The sequence below is a fragment of the Aquarana catesbeiana genome, linkage group LG13 (genome assembly GCF_042186555.1).
Source record: "Aquarana catesbeiana isolate 2022-GZ linkage group LG13, ASM4218655v1, whole genome shotgun sequence".
NCBI classification, from domain to species: Eukaryota; Metazoa; Chordata; class Amphibia; order Anura; family Ranidae; genus Aquarana; species Aquarana catesbeiana.
Genome location: NC_133336.1, coordinates 60,778,904 through 60,795,798, shown reverse-complemented (window position 1 = coordinate 60,795,798; position 16,895 = coordinate 60,778,904). Strand labels below are relative to the sequence as shown.

At 43.6% G+C, this 16,895-nt stretch overlaps 1 protein-coding gene across 4 annotated transcripts in view; it reads right to left on the bottom strand.

Moving 5' to 3' along the window:
* WDR89 (WD repeat domain 89) overlaps window positions 1-16,895 on the bottom strand; it is a 118,198-nt gene that overhangs the window by 33,449 nt on the left and 67,854 nt on the right. The window contains exon 1 of one of the 4 annotated variants that reach the window (XM_073610179.1): window positions 1,398-1,548. The exons of 2 other annotated variants lie outside the window; for them this stretch is intronic. The gene's annotated coding sequence lies outside the window, so the exon portion shown is untranslated. Of the gene's footprint in view, window positions 1-1,397; window positions 1,549-16,895 lie in introns of those variants that run through there. One more of the 4 variants, XM_073610182.1, reaches the window with a different exon arrangement.

Genomic DNA, 16,895 nt, shown 5'->3' with positions numbered 1-16,895 from the left:
GTATGTTTTTTTTTTCACATATGCAGTAACTTCTAGCATTGTTACTTTTCCTGACAAAGTCCGTTCGGGCGAAACATGTTGCAGTAACTACTCAACGTTTTTATCTATCTGAAAATGAAGATACCTGCATACAAGATCTTGAATCTCATTGTGCTGATATACATGGAAACTTTTGTTAGTTTTAAACTTTGATGGACATTTTAGAAATGTACGTACCAATAAATAAGTGGATTATATGTACATTTTCCTCAGGGTTATAATTTCTTGTCACCTTCAAAGACCCATTACTGTTTAGCCTTATACACACTAGTAGTTTTTTTTTCGTTCAAGCCAGCGGGTTGAACAAAAACAAAAAAAAACACCTGAAGAGCTCAGGAGCCGCTGTACTAACAATCCGATGTTAGTACCCAATCTCCCCCCGCTGAGCTATTGTGTTCTGACAGGGAGACGACCCCCCCCCCCGCCAGAACTCACCAGTTAGCGCTCTTAGCCATTGGCTGAGAGCACTGAACGGGAGCCGATCGGCATACCTTTTTCGGTCATGCCCCTTCTTGGTTTCTGTCGGACCGGCTGACGTACACACGGGATGAATGTTGCTCGGTTTCTATTGAACCGGCCGATGCCGCCAGATATTTGGCCCGTGTACACGGCTTTAGGCTCCGTTCATACTAATGCGATTTCTGATGCGACTTGAGTACATCGTGTTGGTGTGAACTGAACTAATAGACACAAGGTAAATTGACTCGTCTGTGTGCTGGGACTTGGTTGGGCAAGGCTGACCAATGTATATGATGCAATTGGACCCCTTAAATCAGAGATCTTCACACTACGGCCCTCCAGCTGTTGCAGAACTACACATCCCATGAGGCATTGTAAAACTCTAACATTTACAGACATGGCTAAGCATGATGGGAATTGTAGTTCCTGAACAACCGGAGGGCCATAATTTGAAGACCCCTGTCCTAAATCTTATGGTTTGAGCAATGTTGGGAATCGCATGGAAGACTGAGGACATCTTGTGGCAAAACAAGGAAGCTCAGGGGGACTGCTTTGGGCTGTAGGTTAGTATTGCAGCCTGATTTTTTTTTTTCTTTTACAGCTAGGAGGTGCACAGATTGAAAAAGAAGTTACCCTTGAACCACGTGGGCCAATCAGGCATCAATCTTAAATCCGAATATAGATTATAAAACTTTCCTTATAACAATGTGTTGAAATGTGTAGCAGTAATAATAGATCACTGTAATAGTGCCTGGATATTACCATTATTGATAACCCCAATCACTACATACATCTATTATTGAGCTGACATGACCCCCCACACTCACAAGTACTGTCTCTGCCTGTCACACAGCTGTCCCAAATCCAGTCCAGCATACTGTAGCTGTGATTAATCTCACCTTATCACAGATTCTGGGTAACCCTCAACCGATACAAAAAGTCACCGACCACCAAATCGCAATCAGCACACCGCACAACCCATGTGCACACTACGGCCAGACATATTCACAGACTGCGCATGCGCACCCTCCGCCCATGTCTGCCACCATTGGTTAGACGAAGAAAAACATAGAGCGTATTGCCGTGTAGAGGGAGATCCCGCCCGGTGGCGTCACTCGAGTAGGCGGGCTCTGTGTGTAGCGTACGGAAGAAGGGCGGAAGTGTTGCTAATCGGCTTCCTGTGTGACGGTCAGCTGATCTCAACAAGGAAATGTCCTTCTAAAGAGGACCTGTCATCAGTGTGTTCAACATCCAACCCCATGTGTCCGCCTATAGTAAACCATACCCCGCCTTCTCAGAGAATAATACACATCCCAGTGTGGAAGGAAGTAATACATTACGATAAAACTTTTCATACATTTTTAATATTTATTTTTGTATTTTTTAACCATATATCTTTAAATATGTACATTTTATACTTTTAATATTTTAACAGTAAATGTAAATTTTAAAAATATATTTATTTATTTTATATATTTTTTAATATGTATATATATATTTATCAGTGGCGGCAAACAAACCGCCAGCCAGCCCCGCACTTACCCCACCCAGGTCGTGGGCAGCTTCTCCGGCTTCTCGTTCCTGGCCAATCGGGTCATCTCTCCTCCCGGCCAATCCAGTCTTCAGACCCGTTTTCTGTCCTGATTGGCCGGGAGAAGAAGCAGGAAGACAATAACGCATGATGATTTGCTAATGTCACAAGTTCCCAACCTTTTTGAAGCCATTTAGAGCCTCTGGCTCTAAACATATGCTTCAAAAATAAAAAAAAAAAAACCTCATAGAAATCTGTGCCCTGCAAGGAGATTAGTGGGCGGTGCCCCTGCGTCCCTTATGGACCAGAGCCACTGAACATTATATAATTAAAAAAATAATTATAATAATTTTAGAATAATAAAGAGAGAGTAAGAAATATCATTGTATCTCAACATCAATGGGAGTAATAAGTATCTTATAGTCAGGGAGAGTAATAAACATCTCATTGGCACAGGAATAATAAAAACATCCCAACAGCGGGAGTCATATACATCCCCAACAGCAGGAAATGCCCTTCTAAAGAGAACCTGCCTTTAGTAAGTTCTACATCAAAAACTCCATTGTCCGCCTATAGTAAACCATACTCAGAGAATGATAAACATCCCAGTGTGAATGGGAGTAATACAGTGAGAATAATACATTGAGATATAGTGTTCATATATTTTAAAATATTTTTTTAATTTATTTTTGTGCATTTTTAAAAAAACATATTTTCAAATATTTACATTTTCTATTTTATAATAAACATCCCAGTGTCCCATTTTACTATAAGTTGGATTAATAAACATCCTGGTGTTAGTGGGAGTAAAGGGGTGGGCTTTAAAGCCCACATGCTGCACATGTGCGTCCACTACGTGCTCCCACCACAAAGACTGAACTGTCTTTGATAGCTCATCACCATTAACAATCGGTAGCTGGTGGAACTGACTCCCAATCATGTGACCACTGTGACAGCCAATCACAGTGGGGATATGATCGCAGAGCTTTCCCACTCCCTGGGCATTCAGAAACTTTTAAGGGGACACCGGGGCAGGTGGGAAGGGGTTCAAATTTTAGTGCCAGTGTGGGTAATGAACATCTCATGGTCACACTGGGAGTAATAAATATTCCAATTTAGTGGGAGTAATAAATATCTTTGTGCTAGTGTGAGTAAAGAATGAACCGGCATCAGCGGGAGTAATAAACGTCTTATGTCAGTGGGAGTAATAAACATTCTAGTTTACTAGATACTAGTCTAGTATCATTGTGTTAGTGTGAGTAATAAATGACCCAGTGTCAGTGGAGTAATAAACATCTTATATCAGTGGGAGTAATAAACAAACATCCCATGTCAGTGGGAGTAACAAACAGCTTATGGTCAATGGAAGTAATATGGGAGTAATAAACATCCCGGCATCAGGAAGGAATGGTGCTCCTGTGTCAGTGCAAGCAATGGTGCCCCATCATTGGTGCACAGTGGTCATTTACATCTTAGGCTCCATACCCCCTCCATTCCTTATAGTGATGTCACCAGTGGCAGTTGGTGGCTTTTTCTTTTGGGGGGGCGGCACTGACAGCAGCGTCCCCCCCGGAAGACTGCAGCGTGACACACACCAGCCCCCCCCCCCCTGCAGAGTGACACTGACATCAATCCCCCCCCGGAGAATGGCTTTGTGGCACCTACCCAATCTAGAGCTGGCGTGCTGCGGTGTCCCATCCTCATCCCCATCATAGTAATTCATGTGTCCGGCGTCTTAAAAGGGGCTGGACACATGGATAGGGAGGTGGGGGGTGGGCGGCACCCAAGCGGCCACAATGCACGGGCCGCCACTGGATGTCACAGCTGGGACTATACAAGAACCATTTGATAGTGCCTGTTACCTTGCTGGGAGCTCCCACTCTGTATTAGGATTGCAACTAACAATTATTTTCATAAACGATCAGTTGGCCGATTATTGTTTTGATTAAGTGATTCATCGGATACAAACCCTCAAAAAAGTGTGGTGTATAACCGGTTTCCTACCGACTCACGTCTTTTTACGGGGGCAGAATGGCACCCCTGCACGAAGCCCTGTGTATATATATGGGGTTCCCTTTAAGAGCCACTGGAGGCACGCCCGCTGCACGGTGGGGGACCCGATGTGCGTGGCCAGCGGTCGCGATCTCCGCCTGCTGCGAACGATCCCGTATGCACAAGAGCCAGCACGGGGATTTGTGTGTTTCACACACAAATCCCTGTCCTGTCAGGGGAGAGGAGACATATTGTTTGTTCCTAGTAAATAGAAACAAGGATATGTCTCCTCCCCTAGTCAGTCCTATCCCCATACAGTTAGAACACACTGAGGGAACACACATTTAACCCCTTGATCGCCCCCTTTTGTTAACCCCTTCCCTACCAGTGACATTTACACAGTAATCAGTGCATATTTAAAAATGTGTCAAAAGTGTCTGATCTGTCTGTCGCAATGTTGCAGTACCGCTAAAAATCAGATCACCCCCATTACTAGTAAAAAAAAAATATATATTAAAAATGCCATAAATCTTTCCCATAGTTTGTGGACGCTATAACTTTTGCGCAAACCAATCAATACATGCTTATTGCGATTTTTTTTTTAACCAAAAATATGTAGAAAAATATATATTGGCCTAAACTCAGGGCTTTTTTTCAGGGGGAACGCGGGGGAACGCAGTTCCGGCACCTCCAGCAATGAATGTATGTAATGGAAAGGAGTGCTGGGGTGTGCTGGAGGGTCTATTGATACTGGCTGCTTAGGGAATCTATTGTCGCTAGTAAGGATCTATTTTTGCATGGGGGTCTATTTTTGCTGGGTAGGTCTATTGTTGCTGGAAGGGATCTACTGTTGAGGGAGAGGTCTATCGATGTTGGCTGCTGGGAGATCTGTTGATGCTGCTGGGGGTCTATTGTTGCTGGGGTTTTTTTTGGTGTGGGGGAGCATTGTTGCTGGGGTGGGGGAGACAGTCTATTGATGTGTATGGGATCTATTGTTGCTGAGGGATGCCTATTGTTTCTGGAGGGAGGTCTATTGTTTTGGGGGGGGGGGGGGGGTCTACTGTTGCTGGGGTGGGGTCTATTGTTGCTCACAGCAGGGATTCTATTTTACTGTCTTGTTATCATTAACAAATTCTGTTATCATTAACAAATCACTTAGTACAAAATGATATTTGGTTCTGTATTCTCTGAGAAAAAAAGCCCTGCCTAAACTGATGAAGAAATTTGTTTTTTAAAAACATTTTTGGGGATATTTATTATAGCAAAAAGTAAAAGAATATAGTTTACTTTTCAAAATCGTCGCTCTTTTTTTGTTTATAGCACAAAATATAAAAACCACAGAGGTGATCAAATAGCACCAAAATAAAGCTCTATTTGTGGGGAAAAAAAGGGCGCAAATTTTGTATTTTTTTACAGTATCGCATGACCACGCAATTACCAGTTAAAGCGACGCAGTGCCAAATTGTAAAAAGTGCTCTGGTCAGGAAGGGGGTAAAACCTTTCAGGGCTGAAGTGGATAATTTAGTTAAAAGAGAAGTATGGGGTTTTTTTTTTCAGATTCATACTTACCTAGCTGGATGCAGCATCTGTCCCCCGCCGGCTCTAACACTGAGAGCCGAGCAATCAAATACCACCGATCGCTCGGTTCTCAGAGCTCCGTGAGCAGAGAGCTGATGACTGTCAGGCAGAAGCTCTCTGCTTTCCCCCCTCCTCGCTCACTGGAGCGCTGGGCTGTGGGGAGGTGGCGGAAGCAGCCAGCCCAGGCTCTCAGCGGCTGGCTGAGCCGGGTACCGGTCCAGGCAAATAGGCGGATCCCAACCATATGGTCGTGATCCTTCCCGAGCCTGGATCGGCTCGGTTACATCAGCTGATGGTGGGCCTAAGCTCTAAGCTCGTCTGCTGAAAATGGTTCTCAGGAGTACAGAACGAACTGCTCTCCTGTGATCCACAGGAGAAGTACAGCCAAACAAGCTTTGGCTGTACTTCTTTAATACAAAAAGTTTCAAAAAGACAATTTATTCTTGAATATTTCTATACAGTGGCAAATATAAAATGTTTATTATTTTACTTAAAAAAAAGGAATATTTAATATCACTTTAAAGCATAGTTCCACCCAAAAATGGAACTTCCGCTTTTTGGAATCCTCCCCTCTCCGGTGTCACATTTGGCACCTTTAAGTGGGGAGGGGGGAGCAGATACCAGTCTAATACAGGTATTTGCTCATACTTCCGGGCATAGATAGCCACAGTATCCGCAGATATCTACGCCATGTCCGGCACCTCCTCCACCCCCCCCTCCCACACACAGGTCCCAGAAGACAGCAGGGACCAGTAGGATCACGCAGCGCGACTCGCGCATGTGCAGTAGGGAACCAGGCTGTGAAGGCTTCACTTCCTGATTCCCTTACCGAAGATGGCGGCACCTCCACCCGAAAACCAAGGGACAGATCGGCTTCGGGTGCTGACATCGCGGGCGCCCTGGACAGGTAAGTGTACATATTTTAAAAGTCAGCAGCTGCAGTATTTGTAGCTGCTGACTTTAAAAAAAAAATTGGCGGAACTCCGCTTTAAGGCAGCACACTGAAATCAATGGGCTTCCAAAAAGTCCCAAAAATCAGACAAGTCACAATTTTTTTGCTGCAATATACTATTGTACATTGTGCGTTGGGGGTGCTATTCAAAATCAGCGGCAATACATCAACGCATTTAATACATGTTGCCTTGTGTTTCAGTAACACGCATGTTGCTGCAACGCATAGATGTAAATTGACCCTAAATAGTATCATTCTCACTGTGCTTTCAATTTAGCTGTGCAAAAAAAAACTAATTAAAAAAACAATATTTATGAAACCTTCCTGCACTTCAGAGGCAACGATGTATGTCCATAGCAATTATAATCATATTTAGTTTAATGTCTTGAACCTAGCTACAGCAACGGCTTCCACTCTGTTCCTTACGAACGGAATGGGAGGAAGGGGGCGGAGATTTTTTGGAAGCCAGAGGCATACTGAATGCATTTATTTTATTAACCAATACAGTAAATATATGTAATTTGCAAAACTATGTAGCTGCGTTTTGTTTATTACCTTTTTTTACCACTAGAGGTCAGCTAAGTCCTATCATTATGCTTGGTATGTACCGGTAAACTATAATCTAAAGCCAAAACTTTATACAAAAAAAAAAATAATAATTTCAAAATACGGCACGAGATTGTTAAATATTTATTATAAAAAAGAGACGTAACTATAATTGTTTGCACTAAATTAGAATTAAATTACAATGCAATTATAAGAATATCATTTTGCGTGGTGCTGCTCTTTAATAGTGAGTAGACGACTCAAGTGTGTAATCCTACCGGATAATATGTTTAGGGAATGGAGCCAGATATGGCATCCTCCCATACATCTCCTGCAAAAGAAGTTCATTTATAGGGTTTATATACACTCTAAAGTAAATAACTTTGCCCCAAGTTGTCTATGAAGACCATTTTTGTATTTATAAAAGGTGATCAAGGAAGATTCAAACTCTCTGCTTTACCTGTTGACTGTTTTCACGGTGACAGAAATTGATGGGAAATCCCAAACTTCACAGTTATCTTATCACAGTAAGAGACAGAGAAATTCTTTAAATTAGTATTAAACCCAAAAGCAAACATTTATTATATCGCAACTTATCAACTCTTATATGTGATGGCTGCATTCATTTTCTTTTTTGGCCTTTTTCACTTCTACTTTCATGTGATAATCCAGCCAGCAAGTCTGATATTTTATAAAAGCTCAAACTTTCCAGCAGAATGTATTAGCTCACACAAACCATTTAACACTGGGAGGGGTGATTAAAATTATCAGCTTTTTTTTTCATGTAACTGATTACAAAGCATTAGCTGGAGTATGGCTTCAATTAAAGGATAAGTCCACCTTAACACTAAAATCTCTACATCTTCAGACATCAGGCCCACCCCAGGCCCTATCAGGGAACCCTATATTAACCTGTCCACTGCAAGCCAGCAGTGCTGATCAACCATTGTGTGTTAGCCTCTGTGTGTACTAGCTGTGTTTCCTACATCTGATTCCTGTTACCGACTTTGGCCTGTTCTTAACTATTCCTGTCTGCTCGTGACCCTGACCTTTGGCGTGTTCCCAACCATCCCTGTTTGCCTGTGACCCTGAACCTTGGCGTGTACTCTGTTGTCCTTGTCTGCTTGTGGCCCCCGACCTTGGCTTGTCCCTTACTTTCCTTGTTGTTCCAGCCTGCTGCCTCCTTCCTTTTCTCCTGTAGTCTACCGTGAGCGTGAGCTGTGAGACCCTGGGGGCCGCGACCTGGAGCCAGACTGCAGCGCAGTCCATCCTTACCATTAAAGGCTCTGGTGAACACCTGCTGGCTCTTAGACTCCGCGCCCTGGGGAATCTATGCTCTAGCTCCCAGTGGGATCTGTGTCAGTGATCCAGTAGACCTGCTTCCTGAAACCTCCCAGGGTTCAATCCGCAGCAGTCAGCTGTAGGGTCCACTTCCTTGCGGTGCACTCCTGATCCCAACGGTGTGCATCTGTCACCTGGATACAGGTGACCTGACATCCATGATCTAACACTGACCTATCTAACCCTGTAAAGAAGGAATTTTTTGAAGGAGATCCAACCCAATTCTACGTTGAGCTGTCAGCTTCGGCTTCGCTGTGGAGACGGGTGCAGAGGACTGTAGTAGATTTTCATATTAACCAATATATATTTTATGTTATTCATATTAATTTGCATATGTTTTATTGATAATATAATTATTATTCATATTATTATTATTATTATTATTATTATTATTATTATTATATAGTAGTGGTTTTATCAATATTATTATTCAGTAAGTAAAGCAATAGTTATTAATCTTTATTAAAGTATACTATGTTATTCCATAGATATAGAAAGTCTTCATTTAAATGTTGAACTTTAGATGACCTCTGCTTTTTTCTGAGTGTATTAGGATACTTCATAGTTTTTAAATTTACTAATTAGAAGAGAAAACACTGACAGCAGTTGATCTACAGCTTGATAAGATAATATTCCTTAAAGATAATAAATAATCATTGTCTAGAATAAGTGATAAAAACTTCTTATACTAATGGTTTTAAAATAATTATTTGGAAAATGGGAAAGTTATGCACAGTACATTTATTAAGTTTGACAGGATCAAACAAAGGTCTGCTTGTGCCCTCATTAAAACTGTTAAAATACATTGAATAGGATAACAGTCACTGATGTGTGTGTGTGTGTATATATATATATATATATATATATATATATATATATATATATATATATATATATATATATATATAGATATAGATTTATTTATTTATTATATGGATAATACAGTACCTTTTTTTGAAACCAATGTATGTATACATACACATAGGATTGTATAGTGAAAAACAATAAGACATAACACATTTGGTGGGGTTATTGAAAGTTCATTTTCCCAAAGTCGTAAATCTGTTATCCTTGAAGTTCTGAAGCCTTATCAGGATGAGGAGGGTTGATTTAACACAGCTGGTTGCCATACTGTCTCTACACAGGTGTTTTTAATTGGACAAAAACATTTATAAATCCCTTTAATGAACATATAGGAATTCTGGGAATGGTTGTAGAACAGGTGTCAGAATTATGTCAGAAATATGGTTAGTTACATTGATGTAGATCTTAGCGACCAATCATATCTAGGAGAGATGGCTAAGATAAGACTTGTAAAGGTATATAAATGCAAGTTTTACAATTGTTAAACAGACAAGTCAGATAGGAGCTCATAAGGCTGAACTCTATGTATGCTGCCCTATTGCACGGGTCATAGATGTCAGAACCAATGGGCAAATATATGTCCTTTTGTTGTAACTTGTCTCCTTGTACAAGTCAAATAAAGAAAACCTGCATCACTGAAGTCCTGCCTGGTTCGATACATTATTATTCTACTTCAGGACACAGCCGACAACGGAAGCCCCATAGTAACTCTATGGGTGACGTCACTCCTCATTCATTTCACAGCCGTTGACAGCTGTGTCTTCTACAGAGTTTCTGCCACTGGAGACTGGACCGGATCAGCTTCAGAAAAGGTATATATACTGATTTCTTCTTTACAGGGCTAGATAGGTTAGTGTTAGATCGTGGATGTCTGTAGATGTAGCGATTTTAGTGTTAGGGTGGACTTAGCCTTTATTTACTGTTTTTAAATCTGTTAAGTGTCACACTCCTTTCCCCCCAGACTGACAATGCTGTTGTCTACTGTGCCTCCTGTGCTCATTCATCCGGGGTGGTGTCTCACTAATACAGGAGGTGTGTTACTAGCCAGATCACCAGCCAAATAAAAGAAAGCTGATGTACCACATCTACAGTAATGATTGGTAGCCTGCAATATACAGTATTACATTTTTGGTTTTGGGTTTAATACAGCTTTAATAAAGACAATGGTACCAATGACAACTGTGTAAGAGGGGATTTCTTTTGGAAAGATTACTTCTTCTTGTCTTTTCTCTTGCACTCACAATGCAGCTATGAGTGCTTTGGAGGCCAATGGTCGGAGCACTGTCACATGGGTATGGCCCTGGCGATTGAAAGCACCAGAACAACTTGGAGATTACAGGGGGGCGCTGCGAAGGCAGGAATGGGGGAGATTTATGTGCTGTTAAGATTACATGAACAGCAAGATATGCCTATGTTTGAGCCCAACACATGTGCATTTCATCATCATGTCTGTTGTTCTGATAAGTGTACTAAACATGGCTCCCTGCACATTAATGCTTTTCAAAACACCCACTACCAATTACAAGAGCATTTCGCTGTAACCACTGTCTGTAATGTAAGGGGATTTTCCCCAATGCCAGTAAGGAAAATAAAAACCTGAAATAAACATTAACCTTCCCCAATTCAAAAAACATATTTTTATTGCTCTATGTTTCTTCACTAGAGAGATTTCCTCTCACTTCCTATCTCAATGACCTGATGTAAGTCCCACCCCACTGGGACACAGATGACACTAAAGAACCTTGAGAAGGAATAGGTTAGAAGCATTGACTATATGAAGAGGGGCGCAGTGACTCAGGTTAGATGGCTCTCATGTACAAAGAGGCCTCTGGGAGGTACTTCAGATAAAATCCAAGAGATTTAGAAAAGAAGTGTCACACCAATGATTTAAGCCTGCATATTTTTGTTTGAATATATGTAGCCAAGTCCCGGGCCTCTCCAGGCCTAATGATGACCTCGAGAGTTAGGGACAGCTGACATCCTTCTGCGTAGAGTGGGTTACGAGGCATGGTGGGTGTAATGTAAGATAGATTCATGGGCGCCAGACACTTCTTGAATGCAAAGAGATTTATTGTCTCTTAAACAGAACTGTGGGAGAGAGGTTTAGGGCCAGGACACCCTTTAGTAGTTGCAATGTTAATTTAGCAGACTCCGAGACTTCTATGGGTAGACATGCAGGGAAAGGCATCCAGCAAGACACCACATCTGCATGAGTAAGACTGCTGTCTCCTATGGCAATAATCTTGAAACAGTTTCTAACAAAGATTGTAATGAAATTCTTCACTTTTTCTACAATCTCCTATTGTAGATCTTCGCTCAACTGAGCTCCCAGTCTTTCACTAGACTTGCTGATCCACTGCCACTGGATCCCCTGCGCTCTTCCAATCTTCTCATTTAGTATCTTCCTCAAGCGTCACCCCCGTGTCCCTGCTGGGTCCTTAGCTTGGCACTTACAGATACTCCTCAAGCGTCACAACACTGGCCATGCTCCAGGTCGTTTATGAATAAATAGGATTGGTCCCAGGACAGAACCCTGGGGGACCCCACTTTCCACCCCTGCCCATTCCGAGTACTCCCCATTTATCACTACCCTCTAAACTCACCCCTGTAGCCATTTTTCAATTCATGTACTCACCCTATGGTCCATGGCAATGGACCTTACTTTGTACAGTAAACGTTTATGGGGAACTGTATCAAACGCTTTTGCAAAATACAGATACCCCATGTCTACAGGCCTTCCTTTATTTAGATGGCAGCTCCCCATAGAAGGTTAATAGATTGGTTTGACTGGCTCACTTATTATTTGATAGAGGTTACAGCACATGACTTCTGCTTGTTTATTGGTTGCTAGAGGTTACTGTACATCAATACTGCACATCAATACTGCTCAATGATTGGTTGGTAGAGGTTACTGGAAATCCTTACCACTCACGAATTGGTTGCTAGAGGTTACTGCAATTATTACTGCTTACTGATTGGCTGCTAGAGGTTACTGCATATCCTTACTGCTCAATGATTGCCCACAAGAGGTTAGTGCACATCATTACTGCTCACTGATTGGTTGAGATCCTAGGACTCCTAGAATCAGTGGCAGTGCTGGGGGGTTGATGGGATCAGTGGCAGTGGTGGTGAGGGGGGTGGGGGGTTAGTTAGGAAGCAGTACACTGTGGCAAATTCTGAATCACGTAGAGTAAAGCTTGAAATCTTTGTGAAATTTGCAATGACCACCATGTAATGGGGGATTTTATGCCACCCACCATTATAAAGAGGGATTTCTACACTGACACCGATGTAATAAGAGCATTTACACCAACCATCAGTGTAAGGGGGAATATAAAATGGCCTCCCTGTAAGGGGGAATTTACACTGACAACCATTGTCGAGGAGATTTGTACTAACCACCAATATAAGGTGACACTTCTACACCAACCATTAATGTTAGGGGGGATTTACAATGACCACCAATGTAAAGTGGGATTTACACTGACCACCAGTGTAAGGGCAATTCTGCACTTACCACCAATGTAAAGGGAAATGTACACTGATTACCAGTGGCGGCCCGTGCATTGTGGGTGCATGGGCGCCGCCCCCCTAAACACCTCCGCCGCCCTCCCTATTCATGTGCCCGGCCCCTTTTAGAACGCTGGACAAATGAAATACTATGGTGGGGATAGGCGCGGGGGGATGTATCTTGAAGCACGAGATTAGAGGCTCTAATTGGCTTCAAAACAGCATGGGATCAGGGCGCAGAGCACTGCGTCCCGATCCCACCCTGTTGCGTGACGTAGTGAATACATTTTCGCTATTTTCCCTGCCAATCAGTGAGACCTGTCTCCCGATTCGCCAAAGCATTAGGCAATCCTATTGGCTGCCTAACGCTTTGGCGGAAGAGGAGGAGACACGGCAGAGAAGGCCTGAGGAGCTGAGCAGACACCGGAGCCGCCACTTCCCGCCACTGCAGGAGATCCCTGTCACTCCAGGAGAGGAGCAGAGCCCCGCCACATGAGCGGTAAGTGCCACCAGAGCAGCCGCGGGAGGTTGGTGAAGTGACAGCCGGGGGACGCGCCTGGCTGCATATGATGGACACAGTAGCTGTATTTGCTGGGCACAGTGGCTGTATTTGCTGGGCACAGTGGCTGTATTTGCTGGACACAGTGGCTGCATATGATGGGCACAGTGGCTGTATTTGCTGGGCACAGTGGCTGCATATGATGGGCCCAGTGGCTGTAATTGATGGCACAGTGGCTGTATTTGCTGGGCACAGTGGCTGTATTTGATGGGCACAGTGGTTGTAATTGCTAGGCACAGTGGCTGCATATGATGGCACAGTGGCTGCAATTGATGGCAGAGTGGCTGTATTTGATGGGCACAGCGGCTGTATTTGCTGGGCACAGAGGCTACATATGATGGACACAGTAGTTGCATATAATGGCACAGTGGCTGCATATGATGGGCACAGTGGTTGCATATGATGGGCACAGTGGCTGTATTTGCTAGGCACAGTGGCTGAATATGATGGCACAGTGGCTGTATTTGCTGGGCACAGTGGCTGTATTTGATGGGCACAGGGGCTGCATATGATGGGCACAGTAGCTGCATATGATGGCACAGTGGCTGCAATTGATGGGCAAAGTGGCTACATTTGATAGGCACAGTGAGGTTGCAATTGATGTTTTTTTAAGTATTTTTTTAGAATTTTTCAGTTTGTTTGCGCCCCCCAAAAATTTTGAGCACCAGCCACCGCTGCTGATTTGTAATGAAGAATCTACACTGACAACCGAAGTATTAGGGGATTTTACATCAACAACCAATAAAGGGGGATTTCTAAACTGGCCACCAATGTAAGGGGGGATTTAAAGTCACCACCAATTTAAAGAGGGCTTCTACATGGACCACTAACGTAAGTGAGGATTCCAAACTGACCATAAATGCAAGTTTGGATTTTTTTTTACCGATTACCAATATAAAGAGGCCATCAATGTAATGGGGATTTACACTGACCACTAATGTAAGGGGGATCCTTCACACTGGCCACTAGTGTGAATGAAAGGATTGTACACCAAGCCTCAATGTAATGAGAAGATTGACACTGACCACCAATGTAACTGAGACATTTATTAATATTATTATTATTATCATACAGGATTTATATAGCGCCAACAGTTTGCGCAGCGCTTTACAACATGGGGCAGACAGTACACTTACAATACAAATCAATACAGGAGGGATCAGAGGGCCCTGCTCGTTAGAGCTTACAATCTAGAAGGGAGGGTCAAGTGGAGACAAAAGGTAATAACTGTGGGGGATGAGCTGATGGGGAAAAAAAAAAAAAGTACAGTTGTTAGGTGTGGGTAGGATAGGCTTCTCTGAAGAGAAGGGTTTTCAGGGATCTTCTGAAAGCTAATAACGTAGGAGATAAGCGGACAGATTGGGGTAAGGAGTTCCATAGGATTGGAGAGGCTTTGGAAAAGGCCTGGAGGCGAGCATGGGAGGAGGTGATGAGGGAGCTAGAGAGCAGGAGGTCTTGAGAGGAACGAAGAGAGCGAGTAGGTTGGTATTTAGAGACTAAGCAAGTGATGTAGCTGGGGGCGAAATTGTGTATGGCTTTGTACGTAGTTGTTAGAATTTTGAATTTAATTCTTTGGCCGAGCGGAAGCCAGTGGAGGGATTGACAGAGAGGAGTGGCAGACACAGAGCGATTGGTAAGGTGGATGAGTCTGGCATTGGCATTCATAATGGATTGAAGAGGTGATAGACTATGTAGAGGTAAGCCAATGAGAAGGGAGTTGCAGTAGTCAAGACGAGAGATGACCAGCGAGTGAATTAAGAGCTTTGTTGTGTCATTGGTTAGAAAGGGGCGTATTTTGGAGATGTTGCGGAGGTTGAGGCGGCAGGATTTGGACAGTGATTGGATGTGTTGCTTGAAGGAGAGTTCAGAGTCTAGGACTACACCTAGAACCTTGGCATGTGGGGATGGGCTTATAGTTGTGCCATCGATTTTGACAGAGAGATCAGGGGAAGAGGCATGGGGGGGGGGGGGGGGAATTAGAAGTTCGGTTTTGGCTAGATTGAGTTTGAGGAAGTGGTGAGACATCCAGACTGATATATCTGAGAGTAAATTACTGATACGTGAGGAGACAGAGGGAGTGAGCTGAGGGGTAGAGAAATAGATTTGGGTGTCATCAGCGTAGAGGTGGTATTGGAAGCCATGGGAGGCTATCAGTTGACCCAGGGAGGCAGTGTAGATAGAAAATAGTAGAGGTCCAAGAACAGAACCCTGAGGGACCCCAACAGAGAAAGGAAGAGGAGAGGAGGAAGTGGAGTTATAAGAAACGCTAAAGGTGCGGTTGGATAAGTAGGAAGAGAACCAGCGAAGTGTACAGTCACGGAGACCAAAGGTGTGTAGTTTTTTGAGGAGGAGGGGGTGGTCAACCGTATCAAAGGCAGCAGAGAGGTCCAGGAGGAGGAGTACAGAATAGTGTCGATTGGTTTTGGCCGTTAGTAGATCGTTTGTTAGTTTTAGGAGAGCAGTTTCTGTGGAGTGATGAGGACGAAATCCAGACTGAAGGGGATCGAGAAGGCCATTATCAGCGAGGTGGACGCTCAGTCGGTTGTAGACCAGACGTTCGAGGAGTTTGGATAAGAAGGGGAGCAAGGAGATGGGGCGTAGGTTGTTAAGATTTGATGGATCCAGTGAGGGCTTTTTAGCCTGGACATTTAGCCTGCGTTCACATTTGTGTGTGTCGGGAACGCATGCAAAATCACTTTCCTGGCACCACAAAAATGTGCTGCCCTTTAGCAGATACACAGCAGTTCCATTAATTGTTAATGACACCCTCATGCATCTGCTGAGATGTGCGTATTCACATGCACCAAAATTTACGGCGCTGTGGCACCATGTTATTTTGAAAAAGGGTTCCACCTCCAATTTGCTTACCTTTGCACAACAGGCTGATGTTAGGATTAATGACCACAGTTGTAGGCAAGACTTGCAAGTGTGCCCCTTTACCTCCCCAGTGGGCAGCATTCAGCAGAAGTGATGGTGGATATGACCTCAGGGGGGCATGATATACATTTGAATGCTGCCTCTATTTACATATCAATGCTGCTGGTCCACAACTATTTACATATTAATGCTGCCACTATTTACATTACAATGCAGGTTATTTACATGTAAACACAGGTTCTGCAGGTGAGTCATCTGTACACAGCAATAGGGCAGAACCTAAGCAGCATTAGTAACAGAACTTCACACTGAGATATCAGGACACAGCATGGGACTAAAAAGGGACAAGGGAATTTAAACTGGGATAGTTGGCGAGTATGAGGCAGCTGCTAAGGGCCCCACAACAATGATGGGGCCCAGGGCAGCTGTCCCTTTTGCCCTGCCTAAAAGATGGCCCTGCTTGTCTTATCTAATGCCACCAGATACCCGGCCACCTAGTGAAAGAAGAGAAAAGTGCAGCAATTCCAGAAGACGTCAGTTGCCCCTGGAAGACGTCAGTTGTGACGAAACGGCGTAGGGAGGAGCGGCGTGCTGACGTCACCACTAACCACGCTGATCCCGGAAGCGACGGGCAGCAGTCTGAAGCC